Source organism: Phyllostomus hastatus, unplaced genomic scaffold, assembly GCF_019186645.2.
Source record: "Phyllostomus hastatus isolate PE091 unplaced genomic scaffold, TTU_PhHast_1.1 phas_scaffold_501, whole genome shotgun sequence".
NCBI lineage: Eukaryota > Metazoa > Chordata > Mammalia > Chiroptera > Phyllostomidae > Phyllostomus > Phyllostomus hastatus.
This window is the reverse complement of record NW_025334033.1, coordinates 3,079,960-3,096,786: the sequence shown is the minus strand read 5'-3', so window position 1 is coordinate 3,096,786 and position 16,827 is coordinate 3,079,960. Positions and strand designations below refer to the sequence as shown.

General features: G+C 36.9%; 1 protein-coding gene across 2 annotated transcripts in view; it reads right to left on the bottom strand.

Annotated features, from left to right (window-relative positions):
* Window positions 1-16,827, bottom strand: part of FMN1 (formin 1) — a 355,246-nt gene that overhangs the window by 277,611 nt on the left and 60,808 nt on the right. The window lies entirely within an intron of this gene.

Genomic DNA, 16,827 nt, shown 5'->3' with positions numbered 1-16,827 from the left:
ATGCTCTTAACGACTACACTACATGGCCTCTGCCTGGCATTCCTGTGATGACAATGTGTGTTCTATAACAAAAGGACTTCGTGGTCAAGTAAGTGTGAAGAAAGAAGTGTATGCTCTCTCTGTTAAAAGGCCTATTTTCTTGTTTCTTGCTCAACATGAACAGAAATAGTTTAGGAGGGAGATGAGCCATATAATGGAAGTTAAAAGGGGTCTGAGCTTTAATCTCTTCATCTATTTAAAGCATGGCCAGCAACCTTCCTGTAGGGGTCAGCAGGAAGATAAAGTGAAGGTCCTTAACACAGTGCCTCTTCTGTGAGCGGGAGTAGGGTGTTCTGCAGAACAGGAGGCCCAAGCGAAAGCCCTAGAGAGTGCAGGCAGTAAGGGGCCTATGGAAACGATGGGGCTAAAATTCATGTTAGCATCATTAAAGACCTTAAGATGATCTTCAGTAAAGAAACTAAGCTCTGTATAACAATATTTTTTAAACTTATTTGACCACAGGTTCCATGTAAAGGGGCACCTTATAAACATGCTGCAAACCACTAGTGTTCCAATGGAACATCTTTTGGAAAACACCAGGTTAGATCACCTCTAAAGTCCCATATGCCTCTCAAGTGCCTAGTCCTCTTTAATTCCTGGTAAGCAACCTTGGCAAAATATTATGCAACTGGTAGAAGTTAAGGGTTTAGGTTCAGTGTACTTTTGCAATAGAGATCACCGTTGGCTATAGGATAGGGTGTTTATTACACATAATCCTCGTAACAGCATCTCTTTGGCAGTGACCCAAAGCCAGCCGATGACTTCCGCCATGCTGAAAACCTGACTTAGCTGTCACTTGAGCCAAGAATAAATCAACTAACAAAGGGATCATATGATAACATGCTTCTCCTTTACAACAGAGTAGAATTTTAGAAGAAACAATATTTAAAAACATCCAAGGTTTGGGTTTTGCTTTTTGTTTGCTTGTTCAGTTAGTTGCTCTCTAAACACTTTGGAGGGAAAGGTAAGGCAGGTCACAGCATCTCCACAACTGCCCCTAGAACACTTGCCTATAGCTACTGAGAAAATGAGAGTCCAGGACCTTAGGTGCCTACCCTGCAGACACAGGGTGTCCATAATATTAAAACCAACCTCTTCCTTTCATTGAGCCAGATATCTTAAGATGAGTGCCTTTCAGTCACCTAGCCCCATCCTCTCCACAGGCCCCTTACTGCCTCCACTCTCTGGGGCTTTCGCTTGGGCCTCCTGTTCTGCAGAGCACCCTACTCCCGCTCACAGAAGAGGCACTGTGTTAAGGACCTTCACTTTATCTTCCTGCTGACCCCTACAGGAAGGTTGCTGGCCATGCTTTAAATAGATGAAGAGATTAAAGCTCAGACCCCTTTTAACTTCCATTATATGGCTCATCTCCCTCCTAGACTATTTCTGTTCACATTGGGCAAGAAACTAGAAAATAGGTCTTTTAAAATTTATGGTATACTCTCACTATGCTACCTTATCTTCAGAAATGTATGAATTACTAACCCTCTCCTTTTAAGCCCCCCTACTTTTCAATTTTATTTTGGAATAGCTGCCAGCTTTGGGTAAAGTTTACACTGGTTAATAAAGTGACATAAAGCATAATATACACATCACAGAGAACATAATATACAACACCTAAGGTAAGACATCTCTATCATCAAAGGCACATTGTCTGGTGAGTGGAAGTTCATCATTTCAGTATAAGAGAGAGGTAAATCCCCATGGTAAGTAGGATCTGGTGTCTCAGGGAAATACGGATGCGCACGCAAACCCACTCACAACCCTGCAGTGCCAGCCAACAGATGCAGTGCGGAGTGCAATCGAGTCACTCCTTCTGCGAAGGGAGCGCAATGTGAAGTTTATGCAGAAACAATAAAAAGTAACTTCATTTTGGAAATAGTTTTAAAGAATCAATCTCTAACACATAGTGTTTAACCAGACAAAATCCCTATGAAGGAAACAGACAAGGTAAAAACCCATGATTTTGGTGAGGGTCAATTTGATGGCAAAGGACCCAGGACAGAAATAAGCAACATTAAAACATTCTCAAACACCTGACAAGGTGGGTAAGGACTGAGGACAAATTTACCATTAGAAAGAACATAACAAAGTTACAAAGTCTTTTCATGGATATTTTAATAATCCAATATAAGTTTTTTGAATACTCAAAGTACATGCCTTATTTATTTAAATAGGTAATAGCTTATTTATCCAACTGAATAAATTTAATAAAGAGAAGGAAAACTTACCTAAAATTAGGTAAGTATATTCTGTCAAAAGTCAAATATCAGTTAATATTCTGATACAAACAGATCTTGAGGTGTTCAATTTTCACTGAATATTTTTGTAAAAAGCTTAAAGCGGTCTTATCAACTTAATCGTGTATCTTTCCTTTTCATGTGCATGTTATAAGTTTGTTTTTTTACTCAATATTCATTGCTTTTTTGCTTCTCAAAGACATTCCAACAGCTTGATGGACCACACATATGCACACAGGTTAATTCTATAGCTGACCACTGTTAATAACAACACAGCACAGGCACAGTACAGGAAAGGCGACTTACCTTGGGGCCACTTGGAAAGTCTGTGCTTGTCTCGCCCATTCAAATGATGAGCTGCACTTCCTGATGCTAACCTACAACATCAGACTGGGGTTTTGCTGTCAATTATCAATATAATGGAAGCAGAAAGAAAGGAAAGGTAATATCTCATTTACAACTGAAGGCAGTATCCATAGTTTATATCTACCTATGGTACATTGAATTGTGGTTTCCACTTCTTTACTCCCTCCCTGAACTAGTATTATGCACCCAAGGCCTTTTCCAGTTGTGTTCATAGCTCTTCCCATTGGCCCATGGATGTTGGACCTGGCCTTGTGACTTGCTTTGGCCAACTGAATGTGGGCAATGTGACAGTACGCCAATTATGAGCCAAGACCTTAAGAGGCATTGTGTGTTTTTACACACTGCTTCATGTTTCTGCCATAATTATTTGACAAGCATGCCCTAGGGAGCCTGAAATTAGATACACAGCACAGACCCAAACATAGTCCTGCTGCCTGGAGCCAACCTCAGGTGAACCCAGGTAAGATCCAGTGAACCTTAGCTAATTCTTAAGCCAATGAATGAGAACAATAAATATTTGCTGTGAATTTCTGCTATTGAGATTTCGGGTTCATTGTTGAACTAGTTGTCTAATACACTCTCTATCATCTGCCCCCACCAAAAGCACTATACATACTAAAAACTTTAAACCATTTCACTTGAGCAGGCTTAAAGACTACAATAATCTCATTTTGTAATTTGTACTAAAAGCAATTACTCAATGTATCAGATTTTGAAAAAACCAAGTGAAAACTCATAGCATACCCATTTCCTCTTCATAACAAGATCCACACATGCTACATTTCATTACAGAAAAATTAACTTATTTACTTTTGAATGCATTTCCTTTAATTATGAAAAGAATATATCAAGTTATCTAAAGAATTTATTAAAGAGGAAATGGATTTATATATATTTCGAACATAAAAGTGCCTTTTAGCCTTTCTCTTAAATGTTCTGTCATACCGAGCCCTCACTTGACAGCAATGATGAAGTGGCTGTGCCTCCAAAGAGAAGGGAGAAAAAAAGCCTGAAACTCTCATGAGTTTTGTTCCTATGCTGTAGTTCCCAAGGCCATCCATCATAGTCAACTTAAAATAAATCCAAGAGGTGACGCTTTCCCAACCATGAAAATCAGAACTGATATGTAAAGGTAAGCAGGTTGTCTTCTGTTATGTTATTCAAACATATATTTACAGGCAAGATAGATAGCAATCTAGATGTATAGCTAATGGAAAGTGACATTGTTAAGTAGTTGTATGGAGGGTGTGCAATTATTCATGTCTATATCTAGAAAGGCAGATCTTTGGCAAAACTATAGTCTCTTGGCTGGTTTCTGGCAATTAAGGATCAACACAATCAAGTCCTACTGCCCTTGTTTTCACTTTTAGTGATGTGAAATGACAGTATCAGCTAAGTAGGTATCATTCTGAAAAAGCCTCTAATCTATCCATCCTAGCCTCTAACTTTCCTTGCTAGAAGTATGTGGAAAGCGAAGTTATGAGCCAGGACAGACAGGTAGAGGGTACAGAGAGGCAGGGGAAGGCAGTCAGTGGGTCAGGAAGTAGGAAGGGATGGGGAGTGGCCGATGTCAGTTTCAGAATCTATGCAGAAAGCATCCATTTCCACTAACAAGTGCAATGTTGTTGATAATTTAAATTCAAATAAAGTAAAATAAATATTAGAGCTGGAAGGAATTTTATATATCTCTCCTGCTCATTTTATAGTTGAGGGAACTGAAATCCAGGAAGATTGTGATATTTCCAACAAACCCAGCTAGTGGCAAAGGCAGTACTAAAGTCCAGGTTTCAGGGAAATCTTTCATGCTATTTAGAGAACATTATTCCAATCCACAGATAGGAATATTGGGGTCTGGGAAAGAAGTAGTTGTAAATAGTTTAACAGATGGGTTCGATTCCTCACTATGACCTTTACTAATCATTTGACCTTGGTGGAATTACTAAACCTCCCTGAATCTTCATGTCCTCATTAATAAAGTGAAGATAATAAGAATATGCCTGATATTGAGCTGTGCTCAAAATAGTTTTCTTCCAAGAAAATTTTCCTGGACTGGGGGTGATGTATTGATGAGGAATACAGACAAATCCCTGCTTTAAGTAAAGAAACCTGTATGCAATGAGAGCATATTAAAAATCACATGTTCGTGTTAAGGACTATTTTTTTGTCAAAGCAGACAAAGAGAAAAATAATTAAGCTCATAAGAATTCTTGGTAGCACTCCAGTGCAGCTCATTCCAAATCTGTTCAAGCCCTAAAAATAGAATTTACATCATCAAATGCAATAGCTCCAAGTATGTGGCTGATCATCTCCAAAAAGAGCAGTTCCTCAGGGCCTTTCACAGACACCCTGTGGCACCCAAATACATGAGCCTAGAGCCATGAATAAAATTATTTATAGGCATAGCTTTCAATGAAATTGCATTTTAAAGAGGTAGATAAATATATATTGTTATGCTTATAATATTAACCTCTTTCCATGATCCTTTCCTGGGAAGAATATAGATGCTGGGTGAGAAGCAAATATTACCAAGTCAAGACTCATTTATGCTGAAGTTATACTGAATATTTTAACAACTGAGAAACAGGGGCATGCATTTAAAGCAATACAAATGATGCTGAGTTGCCCTGCTTTAAACTGAACAGAAGGTATGAGCAGATGCATCAAAGTAAGGTTTGGTACAGAAAAGACCAAGAAAGGATCAAATTTGGGAGGTTGTAGGGCTCACTGAGATAGCAAGAGCCTCTTTCCATTTTCTGATAATGAATGCTGAAGAAATTAAATGCTGGTATTTTGAATTCCTAAGTGATCAAAAATTTTTGGTATTTTGGTCATAAGGAATAAGCTTACTTGTTAACAAAAAATACTGATGTGAAGAACAAGAATACAAAACAATGTCTTCTAGTATTCATTACAAAGAAACTCGAATAACATTTTTCCTTCTTATGTCACATTATTTCAGTTGCACCAATGGGGAAACCAACTCTTGAAGAGATATCTCATAAATACTACTTGTCTTAATAGCTAAGGAGGTTTAGTAAAAAATATAATAACTACAGAAGACTAGTCTTTGTGTTAAAAATGTATAATATTCAATAAATGACTTTTTAAATAATTCCTTTCCCAAAATGAATGATCTTAAGAGATTCACAAAAACCAAATACATGTAACAAGATCAATATGAAGAAATGAAGAAGGCACATATGCCAATATTAAGGGTCAATATTTAAGAGATTGCAAACAAAATATGGCTTCAAGTGTCCTTGCTAACAAAGCAAGAACATTTGATTATCTCACCCCTATTATTAAAAGGAAGAAACACACTGATCCTTCAGAACTGACAAAGGTTTTCTGATATTCAATTCTGCAAAACATTGTTATTTATTTTTATTTTTTTTTAATTTTTAAATTTATTGATTCTGGAGAAAGGGAGAGAAGGAGGAGAGAGACAAACATCAACCAGTTGTTCTACCCATCCATGCGTTCATTGGCTGACTCTTGCACATGACCCGACCAGGGATTGAATCTACAACCTTGGCACATCAGGGAGGATGCTCCAACCAATTGAGCAATCGGCCAGGGCAAGACATTGTTGATTAATAGATTTAGTTCCACCTTAGCCTTAGCTCCATCTCAGCTGTTTGACCAACAATTGATTTCACAGAGCCAGTGGAGCTGGTCTAGTTGCTGATCAATAGACTTTGTCATACTAATCAGAGAGGTTTGGAAATCATCTTGACTGCCCAATTATTTGGAACTGAAGTGATGAGTTCTTCTTGAGAGCAACTAAGTAGTGGCCTTTCTGAAATAGCCAGATTCTTAAAATGACCCCCTTTTACCACAGTATCTTAGGCACCAGATCTTATAGGCACCAGAGTTTTTCTATCCTCCTTGTTCCATATGGCATTAGTTCTAAAGGAGAGCCCTATATTTTACCCCAACAATCTTAGCTGAGGCCTGATTTATCACCACTTTTCTTCCCACACATCCATTTCCTTCAGAGCCAGTGATGTCCTACACATAGGGCATTTACTATATGTCACAACTTTATATGCATTACACATTGTTGAGAATCTTTGCAATAATCCTACAAGGTACTTACAAAGAAAACCCACTTTAAAGATGAGAAAACTAATGAAGTAGAGAAGTTAAGTTTGCCCAGGGTCAAACAGGAAGTGGTAGAAATAGCTTCTGAACACAGAGCCTGGAATTAATCTCCTGCCATAAACAACTAGAAACCAAATGAAATATAGGAAACAACTATTTTTAGATAGTCAATAGCAAATAGCACAGTGTTATAGTACTTGAGAAACATAAAACAAATTGAGTCTAATGACTGCCAAGGCTAACAGGTGATTTCTGGACTGAAAATAATTAACAGGGCCCCAATGACCTCTGGAGCATTATCAGGTGGTCTAACACATGCAAAATTAGAAGCAGGGATCTAAGAGAAACAGAAAAATATTTAAGGAAATACTGGTAAGAATTTTCCAAATTTGATAAATATTATAAACCCACAGATCAAAGAAACCTGATAAACCTTAAGAGGGACAAACATAAAGAAAACCATAATAAATAAATTTGTTGAATACCAGTGATAAAAAAAGAATATTGCAAAGCAGTAAGAGAAAAAAGTAATATTATGTATAGAAAACCAAAGAAAGGGATTATTTCATACTTATCACAACATGCAAGCCAGAAGACAATGGAATGATAAGCTTAAAGTACAGAAGGACCAAAAAATGCTGAAAGATTTGAAAAGTCAACCTAGAATTTTATTTTTTGTTTTTTCCCTTTTCTTGTTCAACCTAGAATTTTACATCCAGCAAAAACATTTTCCAAAATGAAAGAAACATCATACAATCAAAAGCTAGACATCTCCAATTGACTTAGACTATAGAAGTGTTGATAATTTTTTTCAGGCAAAAAAGGAAAAAAACACCAGAAGAAAATTTGGAAAACACCAAAAATAAATAAACATATAAATAAGTACATAAGACATTTTTTCTTATTATTAAAGTTATTAAAAATATAATTAACAGCAGCAAAAAAAACCCAGAATGTACTGTGAGGCTTATAGAATATGTAGATATAAAATATTGGCAGCAATAGCACAACATTTAAGAGAGACATGAAAATATTCTGTTGTAAGATTCATACATCTAAGAGAAGTGATATCATTATTTGAAAATAAACTAAAATAGATTACATGATAGATGGAGACTTGATTGGGGTGGTGAACACACAATACAGTGTACAGATGACATGTTGTGGAAATGTGCACCTGAAACCTGTATGGTTTTGTAACCAGTGCCACCCCAATAAATTCAATAAAAAGGAAAAAATTAAGTTGCATATTATAACTCTAGAACAACCCGTTTTTAAAAATAAAATCTCCAACAATGGATACATGAAATCCTAGAAAGTACTCCAGCCAAAAGAAAACAGAAAATTATGTAAAAGAGAACAAAGAACAAATGGAAGGCAGATTAAAACCCAAGCATGGTGATAGCACATTAAGTGTATATCACCTGAAATCTCAAGTTTAAAGTCAGAGTTTAAAAAAGAACAAGACTCAACTATATGCTATCTATCTACAAGAAACTAATTTTAAACATGAAAGTCATAAATAGATTAACACTAAAAGGATGGGAAAATCTATATCGTGAAAACACTAATCACAGAAAGCTTGAGTGGCTACATTAATATCAGACAAAATAAACTTTAAAATGAGATATGTTACCAGGAGTAAAGAGAGAAAGTCCATAATGATAAAGGAGTTATCAAAAAAGATATAACAGTCCTAAGTTTGTTTGTATCTAGTAAAAGAACTTCAATATATATGAAGCAAAACTACTATAACTAAACTGAGAAATATATCAATATATATATTTAAAGATTTCCACATTCTTCCTTTAGTAATTAATAGAACAGACTGAGAGAAAAATAAACAGAAATACAAAACTTAAAAACATTACCACCAACTTTACCTAATTGATATTTATAAGATACTTCAACCAATAAGTACAGAATACATGTTCTTTTCAACTGCATATGGAATTTGTCAAAACAGACCTCATATTTGGTCATAAAATAAGTCTTAATACATTTAAAAGTATCAAAATCATAAAAAATATGTTTACTGACCACAATGGAATTAAATTATATACTGCTAACAGAAAGCTATCTGCAAAATCCCCAATATTTGGAAATTGGACAACAGTTCAAAATAACTCACAGGTCAAAGAAGAATAACAAGGGAAAGTAGAAAATATTTAGGATTCAGCTAAAGTAGTATCAGAGGGAAATTCATAGCTTCGTGTAATGCTGAACGACTGGCTCTCGGGCTATCTGGCACAGTTGGTGTGGTTAAGTCACAGGATGTAGAGGATTCAGTAAACTTGGCTTCTTGGATGTTGAATGCAGAAGCTTTAGGGTTGTTTTTTTTTTCTCCCCCTCACTTTTAGTCTTTAGGATTAGGCAGGTAATGTAACATTATTCTGAAAGAAACAGTCAAGAAAAAGAAACTGGACATACTGACCCTGAAGTTTCCTTGTTACACGCTCTCCCAGACCACCCTCCAAGAGAAGCTCAGTCCTGGTGTCATTTCACAGGCACTCAGAGCTTCCAATCAGCCTTTTAGTCCCTAGGCCTTAAGTGTGTACAGACAACCAATGACTACGAGACAGCTGAGAGGAACGTCCAACAAGCAAAGAGCAAAAGAAGAAAGAGGTTGCGTCACTCCGTACCTGCTGGATCAAGATTGTGGATGTGGCGACTTTCTTTGGCAGCCATAGCTCTTGCCACCTGGCTCTCTTTCCTGTCCCCAGTCCTGGCTAGCTTCCTGTGACACAGTCCCCACCCTTTCTCCTAGGGGTGATAATGGCCCTTTGCCATTACTAATTTCTGGTAACCTCTCAAACCCATTCTGATTTTCTTAATCAGTCTGGACATAATCTCTTTATTAAGTTATTTTCAGCCTAAACTCTTTTGAATGTACCATCTATTTTCTGCCAGGACTCTGACTGATAGGGTAACTGTTATCAGGACTGAAGTTTATTTCCTACCCTTTAGCATGTTTGTGTATTACTAAGGCCTCTCAGGTGCTTGCTACCTGATGTTTACCATACCTGGTGAGAATACTAGCCACAATGTAATGAGCCAGCATAATGTTTTGTAGGATATCAAGATGACCAAACTCCTTTCAGATTATGATAAAGAAAAGGAAAATCGCCATGGTCCTAAAGTAAGGTGGTGACAAGTATACTGCTATCTCTTCTGGTTGAAGATGAAATGACTGGCATCAAAATTGTCTGAATCAGTAAATGTATGCAGCTCCCAGAGGTTGTGCTGATATACTCAGTAAGTACACCATATCTGAAACAGTACTTGCAACTTGCATCCTCGTGTAATTAAGTTTACAATAATCTAGTTATTCTCTAAAAGCCATCTGCTTTCTCATTAGCCAAAAGAAAATTTAAAGAGGAGTACAGTATGACTCTCATCCCTGCACCTTGCAAATCTTTGATAGTGGCACAAATCTCTGTAATTATCCCAAAGATGTAGTATGGGGGAAGGGAAATTTAAAAAAAACAAAATTATCTCCTGGAGGATGGGACCCTTGTAGTACAGGCTTCCTCCGCTAGGTGAGTGTTCTAGGAACCCATCTGTATCAGTGTACCAGCTGATTTGTTGTGAGAGGCTACATTTGGCTTCACTGAATTTTTTTTGAAGACTCTTTCTACATATTTGCCCATTTCACGATGGGTGATTTACAAGCGCACCTGTCCACAGTGCACTGAGTGCTCAACAGTTTTTGACCAAAAATGGCAGCCCATGACCCACCCTCCCTATTCATGCGGTCTTACCCCAAGTAACTTTTTTTTTGTCTCCCCAAATGAAAAAGTCCTCAAAGGGAAACATGTTGCCAATGTGGAAGAGATGAAACAAAATGGCAGAAGCACTAAAAGGCATCAAAATTGATGAATTCAAAAACCGTTTTGAGCAATAGGAAAAAAAGTCTCGATAGGTATATTGCATCAAATGGAGAGTACTTTGAAGGTGACTGAAGTTTAAATATGTAAGAATAAATACACAGTATTTTATAAATAAATTCTGGGGGCGTTTTGGGTCCCCCTCTCATATACCTTCAACTAGTGGGAAAAATATGGTGCTGTGTCTCTCAGAACACAGAGGTCTGGGATCCCAAAGTAGAGTGAGAGTGTCCCTTCTCACTATTACAACTAATAATTCACTTGCATAATTTTTGCTTCCTGTCCTTGCAACTTTGGCCAGGGTGGGTTTGGAGATCTTAGTTTCCAAAGGAAGAATGCTTCCACTAGGGAACAAAGTCATATTTAATAAGCCAGGCAGCTGAGAATGCTCCCTGGCCATTTCAGGTTCTCAACATTAGAAACATTTATTTGCCTTTCGTGCCTCAAAAAGTAAATGTCTTTCACAGAGTATCTTGACCTAGACCTAGAATATTAAACTCATGTAATCTAAGAAAAATAGTAAATGTTGAAGCTGCACATTTTGAAAAGTAATATAGAATGAATGTCCTCACATCAATATTAAAATGATAAAAGAAGCAACTGTGGAACAAATACTTTCAAAGCTTCCCAGAAAAAGAGCACATTGCTATACATCCTTGAAAAGTTATTTGACAATATATGTGAGATAGGTTGACCAAATACAACAGCCAAATACAACACTCAACCCATTTTTATGCAGCTTGTGAGCTAAGAATGGCTCTTCCATTTCCCCACATTTAAAGGAGAGGAAGGAGGAGGAAGAGAGGCAGGGAGAAGGGGTGCAGGAAGGAGGAAGAGCGGCAGCAGCAGCAACAGAGAATGTGTGACCTTTAAAATAAAAAATTTTACTATTTGGCTCTTTACAAAAAAGTTTGCTGATTCCTATTATAGAATGTTCACATGTTCTTATACTTTCACCAGCAAAATTGACTTGTGTGAATCTATTCTAGAAAAATAATCATTTTGCTATTTAAGATAAAGATCTTAAATATATTTAAGATATATTTGTGGACAAAAAAAGGGGAGGTTTCCACAGAAAGTAACCTCACAGGATGATCTGATTATAAATTCCTAAATAGGTAGGTCACGTAGGGTAGTCATGCCCCAGGCCTATCACTTCTTCAGTAAAAAGATTATCTTTGCCTTCAGCAAACCACTCCCTTGTTTTTGTGCATCTAGGTTAACACACCTTTGAAATAACCACCCTCAGTAAAGCACATAAGCTTGTGAACTATTCTGCCTCACTTTCTTGCACCTCCATGTAACCTCCCTGACCTTCCCTCCTTAATTTCAAGTGCACAAAACCAACCGCAAACTGTCATTCTCTGAAGCATTTGAGATCCTGCTTCCCAGCTACTGTCATTGGTTTGGCTCGAATAAAATCTTACGAAAATTCTTTACAGGTTTGCACATTTCTTATATCAAGAAATTGTAAGTTGTCCATCAAAGTATAATTTATAATAGAAAAAAGTGGGAAACTAAATGCCATAAACATTATACGAGCCCTTATTGTAAGAATTCTTACTCTTTGTTCAGTGCTGAATTAGACACAGTGGAAGCAAAGGAGGAATGAGACAGAACTCTGTTTCTCCAAAGGGTTAGCTTTAAGGTTCAAATGTATAGTTTTACAAATATATTCTCATATTCTATTTTAGTCATTTTGAAATATTTCTATTGTTCATCATTTTCCCTAATCTTATAAAAAGAAACAATAGGCACCCTGGTTGGTGTGGCTCAGTGGACTGAATGCCCACCTGCAAACCAAAAAGAAACAATAGACCCAGAATGGAATCACTTTGCCAAGCCCCACCAAGACTTGACTCCTAACCTAACCACCTGATCAGTCCCAAATTTCTTTGTCAGCACCAGTGAGGCCATCTGCCTGATAAGACCCTCTGCCTTCCCCTACGGGAAAATAACGTGCCTGAAATAATTCACTCATTTAACTTTCTTGTCCCATCTTTCTGTCTACAAAAGCCTTCTATTTGGTAAAGTTCCTCTTAGTACCCCTCTAGTCGCTACATTGGACGCTGCCTGATTCATGAAGCCACTTAGGTCTTCAAGTTTACTTGGTTGAATTTTGTCCTTTATTTAACACCTTAAACAATAATATGTTCTCCCCCCAAAATAACCAAAAACAAAACAAAACAAAACAAAAAAACTAAGTCACCAAAATGAGTATCATGCTTTCATGCAAAATATTAGAGGAGTCCATTTTGTTTCATAATGTTTTGTTTAGCTAAGTTATAATGAAATTTCTTTTCCTTTACACTTTGACTCTATTTGGTCAAACATAAAATTAACCCCAATAATCTTCAATTTAATGACTGTTTTTAGCATTTTATCCCTATCTAAAAATTGTCTTATTTTTTCTTCCCCCTGAGGGTAATACTATAACCTTGAATGATTTTACTATGTCTTAGAACTATTGTCCCACTAGAAAACACAGCTCCAATTTAAAATACATGAGAATAGAAAACCAATTTACTAAAAGAAAATCCACTTCTCAGGCAAGTATTTCAGGGAAGCAATGGATACATAAAGTAAGCTAAATCTATACTAAAAATAATGTTCATCATATATTCAGCCAAGAACTTACCAATATACTCAAGTTCATGATAAACAATTCCACGGAACAATTCCACCAAAGAATAGAATAGAAGCCTTTGAATTTAGCATTGCTGAGAGATTATAAACAAGCATGAGATGGTCAATAATGGCTTCAGAAGAGTAAAGAAAATGAGACTGAATTATATTGTGCTGTTTTTACTGTGGCCTCACATTTTATTTACAAATATAGAAGTAGACTTCTGTGTCAAATTTTTATAATTTATCTTTTAAAATATAGTATGAGGCACTGCAAAGACTTGTTGCTAATGAACAGAAGCACCAAATAATGGTGGAAATATAGAAAATTTCTGGGGAAAGCCACACCCACTCTGGTCTGAGGTTAAGGGAAATGTGGTATCTGAGGATTCAGCACCGTCAAAACACAAGCAGTACCCAAGATGGCTCCAGCCACTGAGAACTAAAGGAAATGAAAACACAATGATAATATATATCTCTTCCAACACTAATGTCATCCAGGTAATTTAACTCTAAAATAGTTCCATAATTTGCCATGAAATCAAGGATAGAGTGAATTAACTAAAAAGAGAAAATAATAAAGAAAAAATGGATAATTTGATGTACAGATGTTAAACTTTGCTGAAGGGATTTGATGTTGTTTTGTTCGTAGAACATTTTTAAAAACATTTTCATTTTTAAAACAATGCTAATTTGAACCTTAATATTTGCACCATTAAAAGAAAGAGAAAAAGAATGTTGAAATTTCATTGTGATGGTTTCTCTTTTTTTTTACATTGTTCCCAGAACCTAAGCAGAGACTCTGAGTAGCCATGCCTCTATTGTAATCTGGACTCTTCAGAACTGAGGAGCCAACAAACAGCTATCTGACCCAAGCTCATGCTAACTGATATTTTTTTTTATAAAAAAAAAGTGGGAAGAAGAAATTGAAAGAGTCTGAGGGTCATTGGATCTGGGTTATATAATGATAGATAAGATCCATAGAATCTTGAAAAAAGTGTGTGGAAGTAGCTTTCTTTAATGTGTGCCCAATATTAGCAAAATGTATAAATCTCATCATTTGAATCTATTAGTTTTCAAAGAAATCCTGAATTCTATGGATGCATCCCAAAGTCTTCACTATCTTACCAAAACCAGTGCTCAAGTCTCACTACTCACCTCATGGAACTTTTTAGTAACATCAGGCAGAGTTGAACACATTTTTTTCCTTGAAATGACTTTGTGGAAACCATGTCCTTACACTCTCTAAGTTTTACCCCTAGTTCACTACTCACTTCTCAGTCACCTTGCTGGCTCCTCATTCTCTCTACTTCTAAGTCAGCTTTTTTAGCCTTAGAATTGTTGACATTTGAGGCCAGATAATTCTTTTTTTGTGTGGGAGAATGTTCTGTGCATTGTAGGATGCTCAGCAGCATCTCTGGCCTTAACCCACTAGTTACCAGTAGCATCCCCCCTCCCCCTGTCAATTGTGACAACTAAGTGTTTCCAGACATGGCCAGCTAAACCTAGTTGGGAACCACTAGGGAACATTTTAACACCTTAGAGATCTGTATGTACTGAGTGCCCTTCTCTTCCTCATCTTCACTTACTCTCTTGGTTACCTCATTTAGTCTCAAAGTTTTTAATACCATTGAAACTCTAGTGACTCCCACATTGGTTTATCTAGCCAGACCTCTCTCTTCTGTCTCCTACAGGCACTGACTACTCACTGCAGGATACAAATGCATCCCTCTTAATCTAGGTTTTCCTCCTGACTCCTAGGAGTCCTTCTCAGTCCTTCCCATTTAAGTAAATGGCATCAATATACACTCAGTTTCTAAGATTAAAAACATGCTCCATCCTTGGGTTCTTTCTCTCATGTTCCAAATACATTTTATGAACAAGGCCTATTTGTTATACCACCAAATAGCATCCCAAATATAACCATTTGGCATATGGTTACCACCCAGTATAAACCATAAAGTGACAAAAGCCACTTTGTCAGGTGAGAGTAGAAGGTGGTTTAGACTTTCTACTCTCACCTGGGCAATTGAAATAATCTCCCAGGTATTCTGTCTTCTTCCACTCCTGTCCCCCATAATAATCTCCAAAAGCATCCAAAGGATCTTTTAAAAACATCACGCTATTCCTCAGATGAAAATCTTGCATTGGCTTCCCATCAGAGTTAAAAAAAAAAAAGTAAATTCCTGGCCTTAAAGAACCTCGCCTGATCTTACCCTCATCTATCTGTTTCTTTCTCCCCATCTCCCTTACTCACTTCATGCATTCTAGCCACCTCAACCTTCTTGCTGTTCTGTAAGTAAAACAACCTCACTCCTGCCTGTGGTATTCACATTTGTGTTTCCTCTGCTGAAATTCTGGCCCCTGGATCATCCCAGGGCTGATTTCTGCTCAAATACCTTTCCAAAAGAGAAGCCTTCTTGCCACTGTCCCTCTGCAATATCTTTTCTCTGAAGTATTTTATCCATAACTTTTATCATGACCTGAAACCATATAACTAATGTGTCTCAGACAAAGTTGACTATAGCAATGAAAGTTATCAGATCAGATTTTCTTCCATGCAGATGGCATTGTGGTAGTCCCTCCTAAGAGAAATGAGAGAAATGCTAGTATATTTCAGATATTTCATGTAGGCCACTTCTCAATTACAGTAAACTTGAAATTGAAGAGGCATGTTTTCAAATCTTACATAAAGAAAATAAAGTAGTTTTCAGATTGGAAGTCATGTTATTGGGAATGATAGCTAGAGTGCAACATTGACAAGAATTCCGAGGCTCTGTTCAGGCTCAGTGGGGAAGAATCTCAGTGATCGATTAGTAATGCCTTCCCTGACACAAAGCAGAGGAGTGGTGGTGTGTGTGCCATGTTTTGCAGTTCTTTGACTAAGCTCAAGGATTCTTCTTTTGTCTGTTAACTTTCTGGTAGCTCTTACTCATTGGCTTCCTCAGCAACTAAACAAGAAAATAGAAGAGATGAAATTCAAACCAACAACTTAAACACTTGCCACTTTGGTAACAAATTTGATGGAGGAGGGGGAAAACCACATCAGACTAAAAGGTATGCTGAAGTAACCTGTAGGTGTGAATCATTTATATATCTCTTAGCTCCCACAAGTAGAGAAAGGAAATAATGGAATAAAAAAGAAAAGGATAAATTCAAACATGTTTTTAAGGGAATGGGATTATCTCATTTTCTTTGCCTTCAAGAAAAGATAGCTAGAATAATAAAATTATGAGATTACAATGTAGAAGACATTTGAAGAATCTCTGTCATTAATAAAACATGACTTTTATTTTCTAGTTCTCTAACTCTGCTGTTGAATAATTAAGCAAGGACAGACATAGAAACCAAAGACAGGGAGAGAAAGAAAAAAAGTGAGAGAAAAGAAAAGGTCACTACATAACAAAAACTTCCCAACCACCCAAACTCTGCTCCCCACTCTTAAGAAAGGTCAACTGATAGCGCTTGGCTCCTGATGTGTAACTGTATCCCATTCCTCTTTTGATGTTCTCACCAAGAGGGATTTAACTGCCCTTTCCTTGATTCATTAGATGGTTACTTCAAAG